The sequence below is a fragment of the Aquarana catesbeiana genome, linkage group LG05 (genome assembly GCF_042186555.1).
Source record: "Aquarana catesbeiana isolate 2022-GZ linkage group LG05, ASM4218655v1, whole genome shotgun sequence".
Lineage (NCBI taxonomy): Eukaryota > Metazoa > Chordata > Amphibia > Anura > Ranidae > Aquarana > Aquarana catesbeiana.
The window spans coordinates 239311288-239337521 of record NC_133328.1 but is presented as its reverse complement, the minus strand read 5'-3'; the positions used below and the strand labels follow the sequence as shown (position 1 = coordinate 239337521).

At 45.9% G+C, this 26234-nt stretch overlaps 1 long non-coding RNA gene across 1 annotated transcript in view; it reads left to right on the top strand.

Annotated features, from left to right (window-relative positions):
- The window catches only part of LOC141144697 (uncharacterized), an 85453-nt gene that overhangs the window by 2047 nt on the left and 57172 nt on the right, over positions 1-26234 (top strand). The window lies entirely within an intron of this gene.

The following is a 26234-nucleotide window of genomic DNA, read 5'->3' as shown; positions in this document are numbered from 1 at the left end:
GGACTTTCACACTGGGGAGGCATGAGAGGAACATTTCAGTCGCTATTTTTAAAAGGTTGAAAGAGCTCTAAAGCCTCGTACACACCACTACAATATCGGACAAATGATCTTTTTTTTTTTTTTCATGCTACAAAATCGAATAGGTTACTAGAGTCTTGGTCTATACACACGATTAGAAAATCGTACGATAAGTACCGCTTTCTAAGCGAGCCGATCATGACAATTCATGTGAAATTCACTTATGCTATATTGCTACTCCTCTCTGTCAATCCCTCCACTGGCTTTCGATCACCCAACAAATTACATTCGAAATACTAACAACCTACAAAGCCATCCACAATTTCGCCCCCAGTTACATCACTAACCTAGTCTTTAACCACTTCCCACCCGGCCACTGCACATAAACTGCCGGGTGGGAGCTCCCTCCTTCTGACTGGACGTTCCCGAACGTCCTTCAGAAGGAGCGGGATCGCGCAGGCGTGGTCCCGCGCTGCCGCACGATCCCGATGCGCGCGCGTCACCCGGACACGCCACATCTCGGAACGGCAGGAGGGCAATGTGATTTGCCCTCCTGATTCGCACGATGGCTGTGTCTAATCACAGCCATCGTAAAGTAAACATGGGAGAGGGGTGGGATTTGACAGGAGATCGCGCTGCCACGTGCCCGCGCACCGGCGCAATCCCAATCTGCCGGTGCCCCCCAGAGACAGTGGAGTAGTACAACACAGGAGGGCCCTGTGATTGGCCCTCCTGATCACATGACGACTGTGTCCAATCACAGTCGTCATGTAATGTAAATAGAGAGCGGTTGTAACTGCTCTCATCTCTTCCTCTCCTCACACAGAGCCAGTCAGTGAGGAGAGGAAGAGAGATCTGTGCTGCAGCTGAGAGATCAGTGAGTTTTATAGCTGTTTGTCTGCTGTTTACCCACTGATCACCCAGCTAGTGTCCTCAAAACACAAAACAGTGAAAATACCTGTCAGTGAACATCTGCCCGTCAACAACTGGCACATCTGCCTGTCAACAGCGGGCACATCTGCCCGCCAATCATCAGGCACACCCGCCCGCCAATCATCAGGCACATCTGCCGCCCACCATCAGGCACATCTGCCGCCCGCCATCAGGCACATCTGCCGCCAGCCATCTGGCACATCTGCCGCCCGCCAACATCTGGCACATCTGCCGCCTGCCATCTGGCACATCTGCCGCCCGCCATCTGGCACATCTGCCACCCGCCATCTGCCCACGATCAGGCACATCAGCCCATCAACAGCTGGCACATCAGCCCGTCAACAGCTGGCATATCAGCCTGTCAACAGCTGACACATCAGCCCGTCATCAGCTGACACATCAGCCCGTCAACAGCTGACACATCAGCCGCCCACCATCATCAGGCACATCTGCCTGCCATCATCAGGCACATCTGCCTGCCAATCATCAGGCACATATACCCACCAATCATCAGGCACATCTGCCCGCCAACATCAGGCATATCTGCCGCCCACCATCAGTCACATCTGCCGCCCACCATCAGGCACATCTGCCGCCCGCCATCAGGCACATCTGCCGCCCGCCATCTGATACATTTGCCGCCCACCATCTGACACATCTGCCGCCCGCCAACATCTAGCACATCTGCCACCTTCCAACATCTGGCACATCTGAGGCCCGCCATCTGGCACATCTGCCACCCGCCATCTGCCCACAATCAGGCACATCTGCCCGCCAACATCAGGCACATCTGCCCGCCAACATCTAGCCACCCACCATCTGGCACAGCCGCCCACCATCTGGCACATCTGCCGCCCGCCATCTGACACATCTGCCGCCTGCCATCTGACACATCTGCCGCCCGCCATCTGGCACATCTGCCCGCCAACATGACGAAAAGATTTTACAGTGCAGAGGAGGCTCTCCAAATACTCCAAAGTATGTCGGACAAGAGTAGCGGGGAATTCTCTCTGTCAGACTCGGATAGCGACTATGAGCCAGTGGAAAGCAGTGGCTCTGAGATGGAAACAGAGGAAGATAGAATCCTAACAAGGAGAATCAGGAGAAATGAGCAGGAGACATTCACCAGCAGCGCAGCACTCCAGGGCATCCACCAGCAGCACAGCCCTCCAGGATGATATGCAGGCATCCACCAGCAGCCCAGCACTCCAGGATGATATGCAGGCATCCACCAGTAGCGCAGCACTCCAGGGCATCCACCAGCAGGCATCCACCAGCAGCGCAGCACTCTGGGATAGGCAGGCATCCACCAGCAGTTCTGCAGCCTTCTAGAAGATAGGCCAGATGCTAGCAACGGATCCCATCAACGAGGCAGTGCCCATACTAGCCTCCCAGATGTTCTACTGTATCCAACATGGCTGCCCGATACGTCAGTAGAACCTGTAAATCCCCTTTTTACAGCCCAGCCAGGCTCTCAGATGCAGACGGAAAATGTAACCCCACTTTATTATTTTTATTTATTTTTTACCAATGATCTCCTAACCTACATTGTGGAGCAATGTAATCTATACGCCAGCCAACATATAGCCAACAATTCAAGTCATATGCCTGTACATTTGTTTGGAAACCCCTCACCGTGGAAGAATTAAAAATTTTCCTTGGCCTAACCCTCAACATGAAGCTGCCAAAAAAAATGAACTCCATTCCTACTGGTCTACCCAACCTATCCACCACATGCCCGTCTATTCGTCATTGATGCCTAGAACCCGTTATGAGATGATTATGAGATTTTTACACTTCAATAACAATGCCCAATGCCTCCCTCGAAATCATCCCAATTGCGATAAATTATTCAAAATTCGGCCCCTAATCAATTTTTTTTTGCGCCAGCTTCAAGGAGATGTTTACCCCTGATAGAAATATATGTGTTGATGAATCCCTAGTACACTTCACCGGAAGACTCGGAATAAAACAATACCTCCCCAGTAAAAGAGCCAGACGTGGGGTAAAATTTTATAAGGCGTGTGACAGGGCCACGGGTTACACATATGACTTTATAATTTATGAGGGAAAAGACAGACAGCTAAACCTCCCTGGATGCCCTACCTACATGGGAACAAGTGGCAAAATTGTCTGGCAGCTGATCCAACCATTACTTGGGAAAGGTTACCACCTATATGTAGACAATTTCTACACTAGTCTCCCACTTTTCCGCCATTTGTACTTAAAGAACACTGTGGCCTGTGGGACAGCACGGACCAACCACAAAGGCTTCCCACAGAGATTGGTCGCCAAGAAACTTAAGCAGGGTGAAATGGCCAGTATGCAGACTGAAGTGGAGAGATAAAAAAAGAGATGTCTACATCCTTTCCACAATACATAATGACACCTTGGTGGAACTTCAGAGAAGAAGAGGCCCCATACAGAAGCCAAAATGTGTGCATTAGTACAACCTATACATGGGGGGTGGATATTAAAGACCAGATGATGCAGCCCTACTTGGCCACCAGGAGATCACTATTTTGGTACAAGAAAGTCGCCATTTATTTGATGCAACTTGCCCTATTCAATTCATATATCATTTTTTCTAAGTGCACCCAAAGTTCCCTAACCTATCTAAAATTCCAAGAAGACGTTGTCAGAGCCCTTCTCTATCCCCAAGGCCAAGCCCCTCAACTAATTCGCTCCAATTCATTAGCCAAACTCCATGAAAGGCACTTTCCCGAAATCCTCCCTCTTCCCCAAACAGGTCGCAAACACCCAAAAAAATGTTGTATGTGTTCAAGTAGAGGAATTCGCCGTGACACCCGATACTACTGTCCCCAATGTCCCTCCCAGCCAGGCCTCTGTATTGAAACGTGCTACCGGAGCTATCATACTTCACTATTAGTAAAGTGAAGATGATTTTTTTCCAGTTTCCACTATCTGCCATTTCTGCGAATGACCCGGACTGTTAACGACTATGCCTCTGCCAAACATGTTTCTGCCTTCAACGTGAATTGACCCGGACTGTTAACGACTATGCCTCTGCCAAACATGTTTCTGCCTGCAACGTGAATTGACCCAGACTTTTAACGACTATGCCTCTGCCAAACATCTTTCTGCCCTTCAATGTGAATTGACCCGGACTGTTAAATGACCATGCTTTTTGCCTGCCTCCTGAACTGATCATTTGCCCTGCCACTGTACAGCACAGGGGTCTCACATATGTGAGGGGCTCCAGAAAAAGTTTTCCGAGTGGAGAAAACATTTTTCTTCGGGTTTTTAGTTTTCTCGGATTAGGGTCTGGAGACTCGGAGGTTTCGTAGAGATTTGGGTGGGAAGAAGCCTCTACCCCTGTCCTCAGGTCTTACCTGACCAAGGCCCAATGTACAAAGTGCTGCCTGCTGCCACCTGAACTAGTCATGCCTCTGCCTGCCACCTGAAGTGGCCATGCCTTTGCCTGCCACATGACCTTGCCATGCCTTTGCCTGCCACATGAACTTGCCATGCCTTTGCCTACCACCTGGACTGGCCATGCCTATGCCTGTTACCTGAACTGCCTGCTAAACCTTGGACTGTACTGAACCATGTTCATACTTTTCCATATCTGTCTGCTGCCTGGACAATTCCTGGGTATTTCCTTTGGCTGTCTGGACAAATGCTTTGGCTGCTCTGGAACGGTATTCCTGCCTGCTAAAACCACATGTGAGCTTTTTTTTTTCTTACCTTTTGCTCAGCAGAATGTATTTTGGGGTGTAATTCTTGGTGTGTACATGCTATGTACTATGTGCTATGTGAAGCCTGGAGGTGCTACTTGCATGTTGGGCCTCTGTATGTGGCCAGGTAGTGGAAAAATCTCACACTTGGGGTATCGCCATACTTAGGACGAGTAGCAGAATGTATTTTGGGGTGTCATTTTGGCTATGTACATCAAGATCTTCTAAATTGACAACTTTGTGAGAAAAAAAATAGGTTTTCATTTTCTTTCTACATTTTCCAAAAACTTGTGGAAAGAAATGACATGTTCAAAAGACTCATTATGCCTCATAGAATATACATTGGGTTGTTTTCTTTCCAAAATGGGGTCATTTTGTGGGTAATTCCATTGTCCTGGTGCTCCAGGGCCTTCAAAAATGTGATAGGTACTCAGGAAATGAAATTTGTAATTTATGCCTTTAGAACGCTTGATGGTGCTATATGGATGTTGGGCCTCTGTACAGTGGCGTAATTACCGGGGTCGCAACAGTCGCACTTGCGACAGGGCCTGGCATTCCACCACTGTGGGGGGGGGGCCCAGCAGGGTTGCTCTTCACAGCGCTCTGAGGCTGAGCGTGTCTCTCATCTAACAGCAGCAGAGACACCGGCATCGTTTGTTTTATTTCCCTGCTCTCCGTGTGTCCTCTCTTGCACGGCATGACAGAGGACACACAGCTGATCTCCCTCCTCCCCTCTTCTCTGTGCTCCGCAGGAAATGTGAGCTCCTTAGCTTCACACTTGACTGCTCGCGGAGCACAGAGAGGGGAGGGGGGAGATCAGCTGTGTGTCCTCTGTCATGCCGTGAGAGAGAGGACACACGGTGAGCAGGGAAATAAAAAACAATGCTTCTGTTAGATGAGAGACACACAGGCGTACAGCGGAGCGGACCGAAGCTGCCTCCCCCTCCTCTCTGCATACGGAGGGGGAGGAAGAGGAGTCCGAGGGACACATGCCGGTGTGCCTATCCCGCGCTGTTCTGAGGTCTGTAAAGTTTGTATTCAAATAGACGTGTGCTGGGGGGAACACTATGGGGTGGGGGTCTGCACTGAGGGGGGTCTGCATTGATGGGGTGGGGGTCTGCACTGAGGGGGGTCTGCACTGAGGGGGGTCTGCATTGATGGGGTGGGGGTCTGCACTGAGGGGGGTCTGCATTGATGAGGTGGGGGTCTGCACTGAGGGGGGTCTGCATTGATGAGGTGGGGGTCTGCATTGATGGGGTGGGGGTCTGCACTGAGGGAGTCTGCATTGATGAGATGGGGGTCTGCATTGATGGGGTGGGGGTCTGCACTGAGGGGGATCTGCATTGATGAGGTGGGGGTCTGCACTGAGGGGGGGTCTGCATTGATGAGGTGGGGGTCTGCATTGATGAGGTGGGGGTCTGCACTGAGGGGGGGTCTGCATTGATGAGGTGGGGGTCTGCACTGAGGGGGGTCTGCATTGATGGAGGGAGGGGGGTCTGCACTGAGTGGGGTCTGCACTGATGGGGGGTCTGCACTGAGGGGGGGTGTGTGTGCTGATGGAGGGGGATGGTCTGCAATGAGGGGGGTGGTCTGCATTGTGGGGGGCCTGCACTGATGGAGGGGGGTCTGTACTGAAGGGGGGTGTGAACTGATGGAGGGGGGTCTGCAATGAGGGAGGGGAGGTCTGCACTGATGGAGGGGGGTCTGTACTGAGGGGGGTGTGAACTGATGGAGGGGGGGTCTGCAATGAGGGAGGGGAGGTCTGCACTGATGGAGGGGGGGTCTGTATTGAGGGGGGATGTGAACTGATGGAGGGGGTGTCTGCAATGAGGGAGGGGAGGTCTGCACTGATGGAGGGGAGGTCTGCACTGATGGAGGGGGGTCTACACTGGGGTCTATAGTGATAGAGGGGGGTCTATACTGATAGATGAGGGTCTGCACTGAGGGAGGTCTATACTGATAGATGGGAGTCTATGCTGATAGAGGGGGGCTATACTGATAGATGGGGGTCTGCAATGAGGGGGGCTATACTGATGGATAAGGTCTGTACTTAGTGAGGAGCATCTATACTGCGAGAGGGGGTCTGTACTTAGTGGGGGTCTATACTGAGAGGGGGGTCTGCAGTTAGTGGAGGGGGGTCTGCACTGAGGGGGGGCTATAGTTGGTGGAGGGGGGTGACACCAATTTTTTCCTCACCGGGTGACACCAACCCTAGTGATGCCACTGGAGAGACACGCTCTCCGCTCAGAGCCATGCTGTCCTAAGAAGACAGAGGACTCTGATAGAGGACTCTGATGGGCACTGATAGGGGGCACTGATAAGATTTACTGATGAGCACTGAAGGGGAGGCACTGATAGGGGACACCGATGGGAGGCACTGATAGGGGACATCGATGGGAGGCACTGATAGGGGACACCGATGGGAGGCACTGATAGGGGACACCGATGGGAGGCACTGATAGGGGACACCGATGGGAGGCACTGATAGGATTTACTGACGGGCACTGAAGGGAGGCACTGATAGGGGGCACTGATAGGGGGCACTGATGGGCAATGATAGGAAGCACTGATGGGGGGCACTGAGAAGGCACTAGGGGGCACTGATAGGGGGCACCGATGGGAGGCACTGATAGGATTTACTGATGAGCATTGATAGGGGGCACCGATGGGAGGCACCAATGGGATTTACTGATGAGCATTAAAGGGAGGCACTGATAGGGGGCACTAAGAAGGCACTGATAGGAGGCACTGATAGGCTGCACTGATAGGAGGCATTGATGGGAATTGATGAGCACTGATAGGCAGAACTTATAGGCTGCACGGATGGGCACTGAGGAACACTGATAGGCAGAACTAAGGCAGTATTGATGAGCACTGATGGGCAGTATTGAAGAGTACCGATAGGTGGCATGGATGGATGCTGCAATAATCACTGATAGGTGGTGCTGATAGGCAGATTTGATGGGCACTAATAGGCAGCATTAATGAGCACTGATAGGTAACACTTGTAGGCGGCATTGATGGGCACTGATAGGCGGCATTGATAGGCACTGATACATGGCACTGATGATTGGGGCACTGATTATCAGTGTAAACAATTTACTGACATTCTTGACAGTTAATGGCAGTCCTTTCCTCACACAGACATAGCACGGGAGGAAAGGGCTGCGGATAACCGGCAAGTCTGTTTACATGTGATCAGCTGACATTACATGGTAAAGGGCCACTGTGATTGTGCTGGATGCACGTCCCAGGAGGCATGTGGGAAGCACGGTTTTGGGAGGATGTCCATGGATACCTTCCCAAAATTGGAAGCCTGGAGCTCGGATGGAAGGGAGGGGGCCCATCATTGTTTCTTGCACCGGGGCCCTGAAGGTTCTAGTTACGCCTCTGCCTCTGTATGTGGCCAGGCTGTGGAAAAGTCTCACACATGGGGTATCGCCATACTCAGGACGAATAGCAGAATGGATTTTGGGGTGTCATTTTGGCTATGTACATGCTATGTGTTAGAAAGATCTTCTAAATTGACAACTTTGTGAGAAAAAAATAGGTTTTCATTTTCTTTCCACATTTTCCAAAAACTTGTGGAAAGAAATGACATGTTCAAAAGACTCATTATGCCTCATAGAATATACATTGGATTGTTTTCTTTCCAAAATTGGGTCATTTTGTGGGTAATTCCATTGTCCTGGTGCTCCAGTGCCTTCAAAAATGTGATAGGTACTCAGGAAATGAGATTTGTAATTTATGCCTTTAGAACGCTTGATGGTGCTATATGGATGTTGGGCCTCTGTATGTGGCCAGGCTGTGGAAAAGTCTCACAAATGGGGTGTCACCATACTCAGGTCGAGTAACAGAATGTATTTTTTGGTGTCATTTTGGCTATGTACATGCTATGTGTTAGAAAGATCTTTTAAATTGACAACTTTATGAGAAAAAAATAAGTTTTCATTTTCTTTCCACATTTTCCAAAAACTTGTGGAAAGTAATGACATGTTCAAAAGACTCATTATGCCTCATAGAATATACATTGGGGTGTTTTCTATCCAAAATGGGGTCATTTTGTGGGTAATTCCATTGTCCTGGTGCTCCAGGGTCTTCAAAAATGTGATAGGTACTCAGGAAATGAAATGTGTAATTTATGCCTTTAGAACACCTGATGGTGCTACATGGATGTTGGGCCTCTGTATGTGGCCAGGCTGTGGAAAAGTCTCACACATGGGGTATCGCCATACTCAGGACGAATAGCAGAATGTATTTTGGGGTGTAATTGCAATTATGCCTGCACTGTGTGTGAGAAATAACTTGTAAATATGACAATTTAGTGAAGAAAAAAAAATATATATATATATATATATATTTCTTAATTTTCCAAAGCATTGTGGGGAAAACATTTCAACTTCAAAAAATTCACTATGCCTCTTACTAAATACCTCAGACTGTGTTCTTTCCAAAAATGGGTCATTTGGGGGGTTATTGTACTGTCCTGACATTTTAGGGCCTCAAGAAATGAGATCAGTGCATTAGGATTGATACATTTTCAATAATGCTTAGCATGGCTTGTAGACTCTATAACTTTCACACAAACTAATGATCATGCAATTATCAGGATTTTTTTACTAAAGATGTGTGGTAGAATACATTTTTGCCTACATTTTCGACAAAATTAAATTTTTTTGGTTTCTTTTAAAAGAGAAAGTAGAAAATTTTGGTTTTTTTTCAAAATATTCGCTCTTTTTTCGCTTATATCACAAAAAATAAAAAATGAAGTGGTGAATAAATACCACCAAAAGAAAGCTCCATTTGTGTGAACAAAACGATAAAAATGTCATTTGGGTACAGTGTAGCATGACTGAGTAATTGTCATTCAAAGTGAGAGAGCACTGAAAGCTGAAAATTGGTCTGGGAAGGGGGTGAAAGTGCCCAGTATTGAGGTGGTTAAATCTTCATTCCCATAAGACCTCCTGCTCTCTAGCTCCCTCATCACCTCCTACCATACTTGCCCCCAGGACTTTTCTATAGCCTCTCCAATCCTATGAAACTCCTTACCCCAAGCTGTCCGATTATCTCCAACTATATTAGATTTTAGACGATCCCTGAAAACCCTTCTCCTCAGAGAAGCCTAGCCCTCCAACACCTAACAACTGTATTTTAATTTTCTCCATCTGATCACCCCCTACTGCTATTACCTTTTGTTCCACTTGACCCTTCCTTCTAGATTGTAAGCTCTAACGAGTAGGGCCCTCCAATCCCTCCTGTATTGAATTGTACTGTAACTGTGCTGTTTGTGCGCTGTGCAAACTGTTGGTGCTATATAAATCCTGTATATTAATAATAATAATAAATTAAAGTGGTTGTAAAGGAAGGTTTTTTATTTTAATGCATTAAGATAAAAAAAAACCTGTGTGTAGCAGCCCCCCTCAGCGCCCCTAAGGGCCAGATCACACCACATGCAGTCCAGTGCGTTTTTTTCTGCATCAAAAACGCATAGAAAGTAGGTTATATTGTTTTCAATGGCATAGTTCACACCAGTGTTTGCAGTTCCAGTGCGTTCCAGTTCCAGAAAAAAAGTAGAACATGCTGCATTTTTCCTGCACTGGACTATACTGGAACGCTGTAAAAAGCATCAAAAACTCACAGGAACGCACCTAAATGCACCAAAAACGCACTGGAACACCCATGTTCTTATTTAAGGTTAAAGAAAAAAAAGGGAGGGGGAAATTTCACTGTACTGCAGCAAAAATGCATCAAAAACGCACTGGAACGCATCAAAAATGCGCATGCAAAAAAGCATCTGGAGCGCATCCAGACTGCGTTTCTATGGTGTGAACTGGCCCTAATACGTACCTGAGTCTGAACTTCCTCCAGTGATGTGCACGGATGCCTCAGCCGTCCGGGACTCTCTTTCCTGATTGGCTGAGACATAGCAGCGGGAGCCAATGGCCAATAAAAGTCAGTTAGCCAATTAGGAGAGAGAGGGGCTTCGTGTCTGAATGGACATACGGAGCTGTGGCTCCGCTCGGGTGCCCCCATAGCAAGCTGTTTGCTGTGGGGACACTCAACATTTGGGAGGGGTCAGGAGAGTCGAAAAGGGAATAGGATCGGGGCAACTCTGTGCAAAGCCACTGCACAGAGGAGGTAAGTATGACATGTTTGTTATTTTTATAGAAAAAAAGAGACTTTAGCATCTCTTTAAAGTGATTGCAAAGGTTAGTTTTTATTTTTTTTTTAAATAACAAACATGTTATACTTATCTCCTCTGTACAAGGGTTTTGCACAGAGCAGCCTGATCCTCCTATTCTGGGGTCCCTCAGCGGCGCTCCTGGCTCCTCCTCTTAATTGAGTGCCCCCACGGAGACTCACATTCCATGGGGGCACTCGCATTGCGGGTGCGCTCCTAAATCCTGCTGCTGCATCCATTGACACAGACAGCAGGACTCGGCCCCCGCCCCCCCGTGTCACTGGATCTGATTGACAGCAGCGGGAACCAATGGTTCCTGCTGCTATCAATCTATCCAATGAGGACCCGAGACAGCGGTTGGAGCTGCTGTGCTCATCCCCGTCAAAGGAAAGACCGGGTTCAGGTAAGAAAAAGGGGGGCTGCACTATAGAAGGGTTTTCACCTTAATGCATAGAATGCATTAAGGTGAAAAACCTTGAGGGTTTACAACCCCTTTAAGGCTTGTACACACTGTAAGAAAATCAGATGAACATTTTTGTCCAAGGAACGATCGTACGATTTTCTGATGTACGCAACTTTCGACAGCCGATTCCGACCTTCCAAACGAAAATTTCCAAAGGGACAAACTCCAATTTTTTTCTCATATGGGAACAGAACAAATGATTTTCTTTTAGGCTCCATGCACACTAGCGTTTTTCATAAGCTCAAAAAAAGCTGGAAAAAAACGTTGGATGAAAAATGCTGATAATAACATTTTTGTGCCAGTTTCTAGTATCATTTTAGTAGCTTTTAGGAGCATTATCATTTTATTAGCTTTTTTTGAAAAAAAAAAAAAAAAAAAAAAGCTGTTATGCCCCGTACACACGGTCGGATTCCGACCGTGTGTGGGCTCCATCGGACATTTTCCATCGGATTTTCCGACACACAAAGTTTGAGAGCAGGCTATAAAATTTTCCGACACCAAAATCTGATCGCGTCAGTTCCGACCGTGTGTGGCCATTTCTGACGCACAAAGTGCCACGCATGCTCAGAAGAAATTCTGAGACGGAACAGCTTGGTCTGGTAAACTTAGCGTTCGCAATGGATACAACAATGTGCAATGTTAAAAATGGTTTAATACAGCGCACTCTCTTCTTCTTTATAATGTGAGAAGAATGAAGTAGTTTTGCTGCTCATATTCACACAGACTTCTCACAAACGTCTTTCTTTATTCTTTATCGGGATTCCCTCAATATATTTTGATTTGTCACATCTGACAACATTATTTTTGTGTTGTTTTATTTATTTATTTTTTTCAGGCAGATTATTTTATTTTTTTTTTAGGTTTGTATTTTTTTCAAGGCTGATCTTTGTTTTATTTTATTTTTAGTTTTACTCCAGAATATTTTTGTGTGTGTTTTGTGTGTCAAGTTACCACAACACCATTGATATGTTTTATTATTTAATCTGTAGGAGATTGTTTGGTGTTGGTGTCCCTTGTTGATTTCACATTGTATTTTGAAATGTACCTGAATCCTCAGAAACAAACTGTCCTTTTTGAATGAAAACACACATAGGCGAGTATAATAGAAAAAAAAAAAAAAATCAATTATTAAAGGGGTTGTAAAGGTAAAAATTTTTTCACCTTAATGCATTCTATGCATTAAGGTGAAAAAACTTTTGACAGTACCGCCGCCCCCAGGCCCCCCGTTTTACTTACCTGACGCCTCGAATCTTCGCTGCTCATCCTCGTCATCTTCATTGCAGCTCAGCCTGGTCGCTGATTGGCTGCAGTGGATGGATTGAAAGCAGCGCAGCCATTGGCTCGCGCTGCTGTCAATCACATCCGATGACGCGGCACGCCGGGGGGCGGGGCCGAGTGATACAGCGAGCGGCTATAGCCGCCGGCTGTATCACGGGAGCGCGCCCGCAAGCACTCACCACCGTGCGAGGGAGCTCGCATTAAGGTGGTAAATGCTTGCGGGGAGGAGCTGAAACAGCCGCCGAGGGACTCCAGAAGACCAGGTTCGGGGCTACTCTGTGCAGAACGAGCTGCACAGTGAAGGTAAGTATAACATGTTTGTTATTTAAAAAAAAAAAAAAAATTAACTTTACAACCCCTTTAAGGGCTCACAACTAAACAAAGAGGGAGGCAACACTGGAGAAACAGCAGAAGTGGGTGAAGCCTTGGACCCCCAGGGCAGACATCAATTATTTTCAAACAAAATTGGGGGCCTGAGGAGTCCTTATATAAGGGAGTGCAGTCTGGTCCAGAAGTCCCAGAGATCCAGAAAGCAGCAGATGACATCTGTGTCCCCAGGCTGTGGTCATACAAGAGACTGCATCTTTTGTCAGACCAGACTGAACCCAGGGTCATCACTCTCTGGTCTTCCTTCCACGCTTCCTTCCACGCTGTGGCTCTGGTGGTGGAGTTTTGGCAGCAGGAGGAGGAGGGGCCAACTCACTCAGGTGGGTATTGGGTGTTAGTTACCCACTCACCCCCTTACTTAGGACTTTATACAGAAGGTCCTCACATAGTTTGCGTTGACCCTCCTGCATGCCTCAGAAAACGTAGCCGCGCTCTTGAGCGCCTGTGGCATAAGACTAAGACCCAGGAAGACTTCACACAATATAAATCTGCCCTCCTAAAATACTACTCCTGCCTTCACACTGCCAAACATACCTACTTTATCACACTCATTAACACCTTCTCATCCAGTCCACGTCAACTCTTCTCTACCTTCAACACTCTACTCTGTCCTCCACTGCCTCCACCCACCAACTCACTCACTGCCCAGGAGATTGCCAATCACTTCAAAACTAAGATTGATACAATTCATGAGGAGATCACCAATGCGCAAAAACCTCCCCCATGCAACACCCCATGTCCACAGACACAATCATTACTTCCCTCATTCAACCCTGCTACTATTACTGAGGTTGCTAAACTTTTATCTAGCACTCATCTAACCACTTGCCCCCTGGATCCTGTTACCTCGCAAATGCTACGCTCACCCTCTGACTCGATTCTACACTCTCTAACTCACATTTTCAACCTCTCCCTCTCTTGTGGCATCTTCCCAAACTCTCTAAAACATGCGCTAGTCGCCCCCATACTAAAAAAGCCCTCACTGGATCCCACCAATCTCAACAACTTACGTCCCATCTCCTTACTCTCCTTCTCCTCTAAACTTCTTGAAAGACTGGTCTACAACCGACTAAGCGACCATCTGACCATGAATAAACTTCTTGATCCCCTTCAGTCCGGTTTTCGCCCTCAACACTCCATGGAAACTGCTCTACTTAAACTCTCAAATGATCTACTAATGGCTAAAGCCAATGGACACTATTCTGTACTACTTCTCCTGGATCTCTCTGCTGCCTTTGACACAGTGGACCACCCCCTCCTCCTCAAAAAACTCCACTCCTTCGGTCTCCATGACTGTACTCTTCACTGGTTCTCATCCTACCTATCCCACTGCTCCTTCAGTGTCACTTACAACTCTACTTCCTCCTCTCCTCTTCGTTTTTCCGTTGGGGTCCCCCAAGGTTCTGTTCTTGGACCTCTCCTTTTCTCAATCTACACCACCTCCTTGGGTCAGTTGATTGCCTCCCACGGTTTTTTAATATCATCTCTACGCTGATGACACCCAAATCTATCTCTCCACCCCCCAGCTCTCTCCATCTGTCTCCTCACGCATTACCAACTTACTAGCAGACATATCAGCCTGGATGTCACATCGCTTTCTCAAACTCAACCTATCCAAAACTGAGCTCATGATATTTCCTCCCTCAGATGCCACTTCCCCTGATTTCCCTGTCAAGATCAACGGCTCAACTATCAACCCATCTCCCCACGCCAAGGTCCTAGGTGTAATCCTGGACTCTGAACTAACCTTTCGACCCCACATTCTATCACTATCCAAAGCTTGCCGCCTCAGTCTTCGCAACATCTCCAAGATATGCCCCTTCCTAACCAATGACACCACAAAGCTTCTAATCCACTCCCTGGTCATCTCCCGCCTCGATTACTGCAACTCCCTCCTCATTGGTTTACCTCTAAATAGGTTATCCCCACTTCAGTCCATCATGAACGCTGCTGCCAGGCTCATCCACCACACAAACCGCTCAGCGTCTGCCACACCCCTCTGCCAATCTCTCCATTGGCTGCCACTCAGTCACCAAATTAAATTCAAGATACTAACTATAACTTACAAAGCCATCCACAACCTGGCCCCCAGCTACATCTCTAACCTAGTCACAAAATACCAACCTAATCATTCTCTTCGCTCCTCCCAAGACCTCCTGCTCTCAAACTCCCTTGTCACCTCATCCCATGCTCGCCTTCAGGACTTCTCCAGAGCCTCCCCCATCCTCTGGAATGCTCTACCCCAATCCGTCCGATTTTCTCCTACTTTATCCACTTTCAGACGATCCCTGAAAACTCATCTCTTCAGAGAAGCCTATCTGGCCCCCCACCTAACAACTGTACATTTATCTTCTCAATCAGCACATCACCCATAGTTATTACCTCTTGTATCTCTTGACCTTCCCTCTTAGATTGTAAGCTCTAAGGAGCAGGGCCCTCTGATTCCTACTGTATCAAATTGTATTGTATTTGTACTGTTTACCCTCAAGTTGTAAAGCGCTACGTAAACTGTTGGCGCTATATAAATACTGTATAATAATAATAATAATAATAATGCCCTGCAGTTTTGTGGCAGCCATGCAGGCAAAGGCCTCTTCGGGAGTGGGTAAGGCTCTGAGGGACGCAGAAGCCTCCTGAATGAGCCTGAGCGCAGAATCCTGCATGTGAGTCGCCTTCCTTGCTCTTTTGTATGGAAGGCGGAGGGGAGGAACCTGCGATTCGGTCAGGCTTTGACTTGTCCCAGGCTTCTCCTGGCTGACAGCCCCGCCTCCTCCTGGCTGCAACTTAGCCTTGCCTCCTCCTGGCTGCCACATTCCACAGCCTCCTCCTGGCTGAGGTCTTCCTGTGTATAAAAAAGGGACATAGTTTTAGTTTTTGATTCATCAATCACACACAATTGTCACCTCATGATTGTTGCAAATTGAATGTTAACAAATCTAACAGACTATCCTTCTGAGCCCAGCGTTTTTCATTCTTGTCCCAATTTTTGGTGCCCACTACTGTCTATTTATATGTAAAACACTTTTTGCAATCAGCAATTAGAGATCAATAATGACATCTAGTAAACGTCATTTATTTATTGACCAGAAATCTGTAGAAGAATGCTATACCTGGCTCAAGCTGGGCTCCTCCACTTCTTCCTGGCTGAAAGGCCCAGGTTGGACATCGGAAGCCTCAGCTGGGGTGGAAGGAAGAGTGGAAGGAAGAGTGGAGAGGGATTCCCTGACTCCAGTCTGGTCTGACAGAAATTGCAGTCTCTCATAGTACCACAGCCTGGGGACATAAACATCATCTGCTGCAGCTCCGGATCTCTGGGAATCTGTGACCTTCTTGCGCTCCCTAAGATAAGTGCTCCTCAGGCCACCAATTTTGGTCTTTAAATAGGGGATGGTTGCTGTGGGGACCACTGGCGTCACCAACTCCAGCAGTTTCTCCAGCGCTGCCTGCCTCTTTTGTTTATTGTTGTAATGGGGGTGTCTCACCTGCCACAGACAGGGCAGCTCCCTGTATTTGTCTATGAAAGGGGGAGGAAATTGTGGTCGTTGAAGCCATCCATTTTCTCTGCAAGACACAACACAAGACAAACCCTAATGTAAGGCCAAACTCTTCGAATCTTGTTACAATATAGGCTTCAATTTAGAAGCAGTATAGGCCCAAGTTTGTCTCTTACCTTCGTTATCACGATCGGCGCCTCCGATACTCCTTCCTCCGCTCACAGATCGTACGTACTATGCACGCGTGTTACGCTTTATACACACTGCGCATGCGTGTAACTCCGCCCGCCCCTGACGTTCTTTCTTGTCTATTCCCCGCCCCTTTTCGTTTGGCGCAGTGGGGGAAGAGCACATGGCGGAGACACAACAGGTGCGTGCTAATTATAGCAACGAGGAGGAGGAGGAGGAAAGCCCGGATCCGGAAACGTCCCGATCCAGAAGGAGAAGATTTATTGCCTCAAATATGTCCTTTGGGGAGATGTTGGAGATGGTCGACATCCTGAAGAAGGCCGACTATGACGGGAAGTATGGACCTTACCCCAACCCCAATGTCAGAAAGGCCAAGATAATGGCGAAAGTGGTCAGGAGTCTGCACCGGAATTTCGGGGTACGTCGTTCGAAAGATCAGCTCAGGAAGCAGTGGTCGGACCTGAAATTAAGAGAACATGAGCAGTACAGAAAGATCCGGAGAGTGCTGCAAAAAAGTAAGTAGTTGTCCTGTGTTCCTATTCTTTTTGTCTTGATTACGTTCGTGCTGTGCTTTTCTTAAAAGTATTGTACAGTTTTAAATGTCAACTTTCATGTTCATGGGCACATTATTCGTTCGTATCAAACATTTTTCTTTCGGCCTCTAAAACACCATTGTTTTGGCCATATGCATTTGCCCACATTTTTTAGGGCCTACTTGTATGAAACTAATTTGGTTGTGTAGATGGGTTTGTTACTAGAGTGAAATGCAAACTAGATTCTGTGTAAGGAGAGGACACTCAGCAGCTGTTTTCACATTTGGACACTGGAGCACTAGTGTGGGGACACAAGAACACCATTTTTATTAGGGGGGCCACACAGGTGCTCCAGTGTGTACTATAGGGGTGTCTCCATCTGTGAAGCTTGTACAAAACAGGTAAAGTACTGAAGCTTTACAAAGGACACTCAAAATTCTACATCTTGGAACTCTGCCAAAATAGACAATTGTACCCCACTTCCAACCAATGTTTCATCTTTAAAGTTCTGCCATCAAATATCTGTGTGCTAAGTATACCATTTTTGTTCAACATAGGGGAAAAAAGACTTAGAGGACACTCCTCATCCGAGGAGACCAGAGACCCCCCCCCTCTGGAAGAAGGGGAAATACCCCAAACACAAGAAGAGCAGAAGGAGGAAGAAGACGTGGTGGAACTAGTCACCACAACAGGTGAGTGTGTGCGACCACAGGCTCAGGTAAGAGATGGATGCCGGCATATTTATAATACCTGCTTTTTTTTGGTTTCTCTCTTTTTAGGTGATCGTGATGTTGTGGATCCTGATCCTTTCACCTTGGAAAGTGCCCAGATCCTGATTGGGGAGATCATGGGGTGTAATTTAGCATTGGAAAACCTCAAGAAAAACATCAATGATGTTATTCAAAAAAATAATAACATCATTGATGTTTTAGGGAGAGTTTAAAACCCCTCCAAATCCCTTTGTTTTTTTGTGTGCTACAATGTTCAAAATGTTTTTCCGATTTTTAGAAAAGCCAAATTTGGAGGATGCACACAGTGTATCAACATGTGCTATCTGCCATCACGGGAGATCAATGGACGCGTTTTGGGGGTGCAACCCCTTCCTCAATAATAATGTAGCTGTGAGGAAGGGGTTGCTCCCCCAAAACACGTCCCTTGATCCCCCGTGATGGCAGCTAGCACATGTTGACTTTCGTAAATTGGTGTGCATCTTCCAAATTTGGCCTTTCCTGGGGTGACTTCAGCCCATCTGAACGCAATATCAAACACAGTTCCTAAATACTCATGTCTGATATTGCCTTCAAGTTCTACCTAATGTGAACTTTGTAAGTTCAAGATTTGTGTCTTTCTTGTTGTTTGGAAACATGCCTGTTTTATCTTAAATGGACATTTCTATTTTTAATAATGCCACCCCAAAAATTGTTATACAACAAACATGTTGGTTTGTTTTAAAAACCTTTTCTAAATGCACATGTTATTGTGCTTTGATTAAAAAGATTGTTAATCAAGAATGTGTGGATTATTGTCTCAACGCTACACCACTTTTGTGGTGATGTAATTGCTGCTTTCTGTGACAATGGGGGTTATTTCCAAAGGAAAAATCCACTTTGCACTACAAGTGCAATTTTAGTGCATTTTCAAGTGCACTTGTAGTGCAAAGTGTCTTTGCCTTTAGTAAATAACACCCAACAGTGCTTTGTATAAGGTTACACAATCACGCCATTTTCAGGACTCACCACATTTCTGTCAGGGTCAGCTAAAACAAACACAAGCAGTAAATGTCACCAAAGATTAGCTTAATTTTTTGTTTTATTTGATCAAGATTTCACAAATTGTCTGGCATATTGATGGCCCCCCTACCCGCAAAGAACTCAAGGTATCTTAGCCGGACATCACAGGCACTCAGGGAGGGCAAGCCAGGACGGCCACTTTCAACCGCCGTCAGGGTTGGTTCATTTATAATTCCGGCCTCAGGCCCAACTGAGCTAGCATAGTTGGCAGAATGTTGCCGTAAAAAGTTATGTAGAACACAGCACGCCAGGATTATATGATTCAGTTTATACTCCGCCATATGGATGGGGGTAAGAAATAGGCGGAACCGGCTGGCCATGATTCCAAATGTGTTCTCCACCACTCTTCTGGATCTGGCCAGCCGGTAATTAAAAACCCTCTGGTCCAGGGTGAGGGTCCTCATCGGGAATGGCCGCATAAGGTGGTCCCCCAGCGCAAATGCTTCATCCGCAACGAAGACGAATGGGAGTAATTCCACATTGTCTTCTGGAGGTGGCAAGTCCAAGCTGCCATTCTGGAGACGCCTGTAAAACTCTGTCTGGGCCATGACTCCACCATCGGACATCCGGCCATTCTTCCCCACGTCCACATACAGGAACTCATAATTAGCCAACACCACCGCCAACATCACAATACTATTGAACCCCTTGTAATTATAATAGTATGACTCCGAGTTGGGTGGTGGGACGATGTGGACGTGTTTCCCATCAATTGCCCCTCCGCAGTTAGGAAAGTCCCACCGCTGGGCAAAGTGGGAGGCCACAGTCTGCCATTCCTGTGGCGTGGAAGGAAACTGTTGATGAAAAAATAAAATTAGTCTTTTTGCACATTAAAACATGGAAAGCAGATTAGACACAAACATTCTTGGCCAACATCCAGATAACATTTATTAAGGGGAATTTTACAACACCAAAGTATAAGGTACACCTATCATATCCCCCCCCCCTCTCATGGGCCATTTCTAACATTATAGGGGGGGACGACTCTTGGACAGGTAACCCTCTCCACTTCATTGAGAGATGAATGCCTAAATAATGGGTATTACTTGGAACAGCCCCTCCTTAGTTACACTATTGGCAGCCCACTGGACATGTAAGAAGTGTCATAATACAAAGATATAAATACACATTGTACACATTTGAGCACATTTGGACATTCTGCTATTACCTATCAAGATAATAATAGTATACAAAAACTTTAAACAGTACCATTTGAAAGTATACAGGCAGGCCCTTGCACTACATGCTTTGGGGAATTTATCCATACATCTCAGCACAAAAGAGATGGGTATAGTGTGTATGGGTTTGGCAAAGTCACCAGATAGATGATTGAGGATAGATAGAGAATTGGGATCAGCTGACTTAGCAGTTGGGGGGAGGGAGGGTTAAAAATGATTTGGGGTCCCCCCCAAAAAAAGCCTCTGGCACTCTGCCTGAATTTAAAACACAAATCAGATTTATAAACATTTTAGGGGGTGTTTGGGGTAAAGCACTACTATGGAGCTGATAAAATACATTGTTAAGTGACTACACGAGGTGAATATAGGGCCAGGAGAGCATGCTGGGGAGGTCAGTGAAGGCAAATATGTATGAAGGACAACAAAAATAATTACAGAAAAATCCAGCATGCATGAGGACAAAGGGAACATTCACAGCATATTACAATCATGGTAATTAGGGAATGTGAAAAGAAATACAATATATTATCAAACATTAAATACAATAAAATGTGATATTAAAGGATAAAAATCTTACCTTCATATACTCCTTCTGCAGGACCTGGAAGATGGCAGAACAGGTCTCTGGGATAATGATTCCCAGAGCCTGGGGGGAGATGCCTGTCGAGAACTTCAAGTCCTGCAGGCTTCTCCCCGTCGCCAAGTACCGCAGGGTAGCGACGAGCCTCTGCTCCGGAGTGATGGCTTGCCTCATGCAGGTATCCTGCCTGCTAATATAGGGGGTCAGCAAAGCCAACAAACGGTGAAATACGGGGTCCGTCATCCGGAGAAAGTTCCTGAAATCATCAGGATTATTCTCACGGATCTCGCGGAGCAAAGGCATATGACAGAACTGGTCACGCTGGAGCAACCAATTCTTGGTCCATGAACTCCTCCCCACCCTGTTCATGGACTGGACTTGTGTCAAGGTTAGGACCCCAACGCCAAGCCCCCGCACAGCACGAACTCTACGAGGAGTACGTATACGCAACATGGCTAGAAAACGGTCGGCTGTTTAGAACGGAGTAACAGAACGCACTGAAGAACAGTAAGGCCTGTGAAGGGCGACCTGAAAAACAGTAACGAACGAACAAGAACACAATGACTAAAGTCACGTGGAGCTTGCTTGCACGCACTGAAGAGCAGATACAAACCCACAAGCACAAACTGAACCGCAGAAAACGATCTGAAAGCCACGAAAAAGCCTGAAAGTCTGAAAACGCGCGAATCGTCTCTCACCAAACTTTTACTAACACGAGATTAGCAAAAGGAGCCCAAAGGGTGCTGCGCTTGGTTCTGAACTGGCCTTTTCTAGTCTCGTCGTACGTGGTTTACGTCACCGCGTTCTTGGCGATCGGAAATTCCGACAACTTTGTGCGACCGTGTGTACGCAAAACAAGTTTGAGCCAACATCCGTCGGAAAAAATCCTAGGATTTTGTTGTCGGAATGTCCGATCAATGTCCGACCGTGTGTACGGGGCATAAGTAGTAGCATTTAGCCTAGGTTCACATTAAAGCGTTTTGGCATACGATTTGACATGTCAAATTGCATGCCAAATCGGCAGCTATTGCCGGAAATGGCACCGTCCAAATTCAGCTGAACTCACACAATTTCTAACCTGCTCTAATGTGAACCTAGGCTTAGAAGCATTTAGGAACATTCAGAATTTTTTTTCTGCTGGAAAAACACTCCAAGAAACTCTACAAAAACAATTTTTTTTTCTGCTCCTAGATACGAAGCTCAAAAAATGCTAATAGCCTAAAGTAGTGTGCATGGACACATGGGATAACACTATTTAGCTTCTAGAAGCAGAAAAAAATGGTAATAAGCTTCTAGGAGCCTAAAAAAAAAGCTAGTGTGCATGGAGACCTAATGTATATCATGTTCATACGATGTTAGTATAGTAAAAATCAGAAAAGAAAGACTACACATGATTAGAAACAATAAACAACAACAAAAAAAAGCCTTTGTCGTACAAGAATTTTTGCACATTATTTCCTTCCTCAGTTGCGACTTGCTGTGAAACAACGAGGAAAATTGGAGATCATTTACTTGATTTTCTTATAGTTTGTACCCCATTTTATCCGATAGGACAAGCGTGAAAAATGTTCTTGTGCACAAGTAGATCGTACGATTTTAGTTTAATCAGCATAGTTGATGTTCAAAAATACAATACAAATACACTACAACACATTACATCACTTCAGAAGTTGTATTCTGTCGTACGAGAATTTTCGTAACTTTAGTAAACTCTTCATTTTCGATTTGAGACTAGCATGCAAAAAAAAAAAAAAAAATACGGATGATCATACATCTGATAATCTCATTGTGTGTACCAGTTATTAATCTGGGTACACACTAGAAGAAAAAATCCGTACGGGGTACAATTGTTTGATTTTTGTGTACTGGGTACACAACTTTCAACATCCGATCAGACTTTCCAAATGAAAAATTTCCGAAGGGACAAACCCCCACATTTTTCTTGTATGTGAACAGAACGAACGATGTACTGTTGTCGTACGAGAAAAATCTGATACGAAAGACAGCACATGATCAGAAACAATAAACAACAAATAAATAAGCCTTTGTCGTACGAGAATTTTCATACATTATCTCCATCTTCAGTTCATACTTGCTGTGAAACATTGCATGCATCTACCAGCTGATAATCCCCTAACAGTTTTTTTATTACCTTCTGCCTTTGAGCTGTATAGTGAGAGAGGCCCCCTGTAGTATCAACCCGTGGATCTATGCTCAGGTTTAAATCTCCTGCTATTATAAGTTTACCTTCTTTGAATACCAAAAGTTTTTTCAGGGTTTTCCTTAACCACTTCAGCCCCGGAAGAATTTACCCCCTTCCTGACCAGTGAGTTTTTTGCGATTCGGCACTGCATCGCTTTAACTGACAATTGCGCAGTCGTGCGACGTGGCTCCAAAACAAAATTTACATCCTTTTTTTCCCACAAATAGAGCTTTCTTTTGGTGGTATTTGATCACCTCTGTGGTTTTTATTTGTTGCGCTATAAACAAAAAAAATAGGGACAATTTTGAAAAAAACGCATTATTTTTTACTTTTTGCTATAATAAATATCCCCAAAAAATATTTTAAAAAACATTTTTTTTCCCTCAGTTTAGGCCGATACGTATTCTTCTACATATTTTTGGTAAAAAAATCGCAATAAGCGTTTATTGATTGGTTTGCGCAAAAGTTATAGCATTTACAAAATAGGGGATAGTTTTATGGCATTTTTATTATTAATTTTTTTTTTACTAGTAATGTCAGCATTCAGCGATTTTTATCGTGACTGCGACATTATGGCGGACACATCGGATATTTTTGACACATCTTTGGGACCATTGTCATTTATACAGGAATCAGTGTTATACAAATGCACTGATTCCTGTGTAAATGACACTGGCAGTGAAGGGGTTAACCACTAGGGGGCTAGGGAGGGGTTAAGTATGTCCTGGGGAGTGTTACTAACTGTGGGGGGGCGTGGCTACTTGTGACACATCACTGATCTCTGGTCCCGATCACAGAGAGCAGAGATCAGTGACACTGTCACTAGGCAGAATGGGGAAATGCTTGTTTACATTAGCATCTCCCCGTTCGTCCTCTCCGTGAGGCGATCGCGGGTATCCCCGCAGCGATCGAGTCCACGGGACCGGCGACCCGACTCACGGAGCTCCCGGCTGGCGCGCCCGTAATGGCACAGCGGCAAATTCAAAGGGACGTACGGGTACGCCCATTTGCCCAGCCATGCCATTCTGCCAACGTACATCGGCGTGCTGCGGTCGGGAACCGGTTAAAAAAATTCTGGTTCCCTATTTGGGGAATAGATATTTGCAAAGGTACATTCCATATTAATCAGTTTCCTTTTTATAAAAAAGAAACCTTCCCTCAGGGTCCGCCAGCCGCTCCTTTACTACAAATACCATAGTTTTATCAAAACCTATGGCCACACCCAGCGAGTGGCTAGATGTTGAATCGCCATAGAACCACGTGGGGAACAAGTGCGAGGACAATCTACACCCAGAGGCATGTGTAATATGTGTTTGCTGGAAAAAATATGCAGCTCTTTATTTACTTTATACCTTTTACTTGGGGTGTTTGGTTCTCTTACATTCTAAGTAACTAGATTTATTGTAGCCATGGTTTATCACAAGGAGCACCTGGCTGACCGAGAGAGGCGGAAAAAGGGAGAGAGAAAGAGCACGCAGGGAGAGAGAGAAGGAGAGGGAGAGAGACACGAAAGAAAAAAAAACCCACACAAAACCCCCCTACCCATATCCCCCCACCCCCCAAATCATCCCCAGCCCCCGCCCACCTCCCCCCCTTCAGGAGCAATAGTCCTGGGAGAGGCTGAACAAATTCCCTCCTTTTGCTCAATATATGGACCTGCGACCACCATCTAGATGACGCCTTCTCTCCATATCTTCAAGGGAGCGGTTAATCCTGACATCTCCAGCTCATCTGCTGGTACCCCAAACCCAAATGTAAAAAAGATTTTAAAATGTATTAAAACATGGACGGTGTCACTAGGGTAGTGTATGGTGTCAGTAGAGCAGTGGACGGTGTCACTAGGGTAGTGGTGTCAGTAGAGCAGTGGACGGTGTCAGTAGGGCAGTGGATGATGTCAGTAGTTTTTTATGTTTATTCTTTTATTTTGTATTATTTTTTACAATTTTAGTATTTTTTAAAAAGAAATTTAGAAGCCCCGTTCTGGAGCTTTGGTGAAATATCAGCTGGGGGAAACTGTGCTGCATGGGGTGATTAGGGTGTGCCCAGGCACACCTGGCACACCCCCTGCACACGCCTATGCCTAACTATTACATCTCTTGGGTTTTCAGTCCCCTGATTGTAATACCTTGTAATCCTATGTACTCTATCGACTTTCAGTATCTCTGTCATTTTTCTCCCCAATAGGGGGTTAAATACTTCCTGCATCACTTTTATTAATTCATCACTACTATACTTTTCTGGCAGGCCTCTTATGCGTAGATTTTTATGTTGACTTCGATTCTCTTGATCTTCCATTTTGTATAAGTGAGCTCTATTTGTTTTCTGCAGGAATTTCATCTGTTCACTCATTTCCTCCAATTTTTGATTGTTGGTATCCAGTCTTTCCTTCATCTCCTCTACCCTGCCTAGAACCTGCCCGATATCTGACCGTATTACAGCGATGTCTACTTTTAGTGATATCTCCATTTTTACCAGCATCTCGGCCAACATCTCTTTGATTTGAGGGGCCCCGCCTGAGCTTCCATCTGTTGTAAATCTTCCGTTAGTGGCTCGCCCCCTCCTCTCTTTTTCTGTTCCCCATTTTGAAATTTGAGGCCTCTATAAACAAAAAAATAGCGACAATTTTGAAAAAAAAAACAAAACTATATTTTTTACTTTCTGCTATAATACATATCCAAAAAAAAATCTATAAAAAAAAGTATTCATCAGTTTAGGCCGATATGTATTCTGCTACATATTTTTGGTAAAAAAAATCACAATAAGCATATATTGACTGGTTTGCGCAAAAGTTATAACATCTACAAAATAGGGGAAAGATTTAGGGACACCGGTGGCGTGCGCATGCCCGCAGTACCACATGCACAAACCGACGTACAGGTACATCTTTTTGCACAGCCGAGACACCTTGCCGCAGTGTATATGCAGAAGGCGCTCGGCAAGTGGTTAAGCTGAACCAGCACATCTGTACTTTGTAGGATAGGCTGTTTCTTATAGTAACTGAACTTTACTCACTGCATCATACTGAATCATTTTGGATGGGTTCTCTCTTGAAGCTCTTCCGGCCACCTCATGGATCCCCGGTCCTGAAGAGTCACCTCTGGTACTTCTCTAGAGCTCCATCCCTCTCAGAATTGTTTCTGGATATTGAGCAGACTTTACTCAGCAGAATCTTGAACACCCGGATAGGCCTTGGATAGGCCTAGCAGCCAGGAGAGCACCTGGATAGGCCTTAGGCTTCAGGCCTAGCAGCCAGGAGCTGTTTCACACACATCGCACCCAGAGAGCAGCTTGGGCAGGAAAGACCTCGAT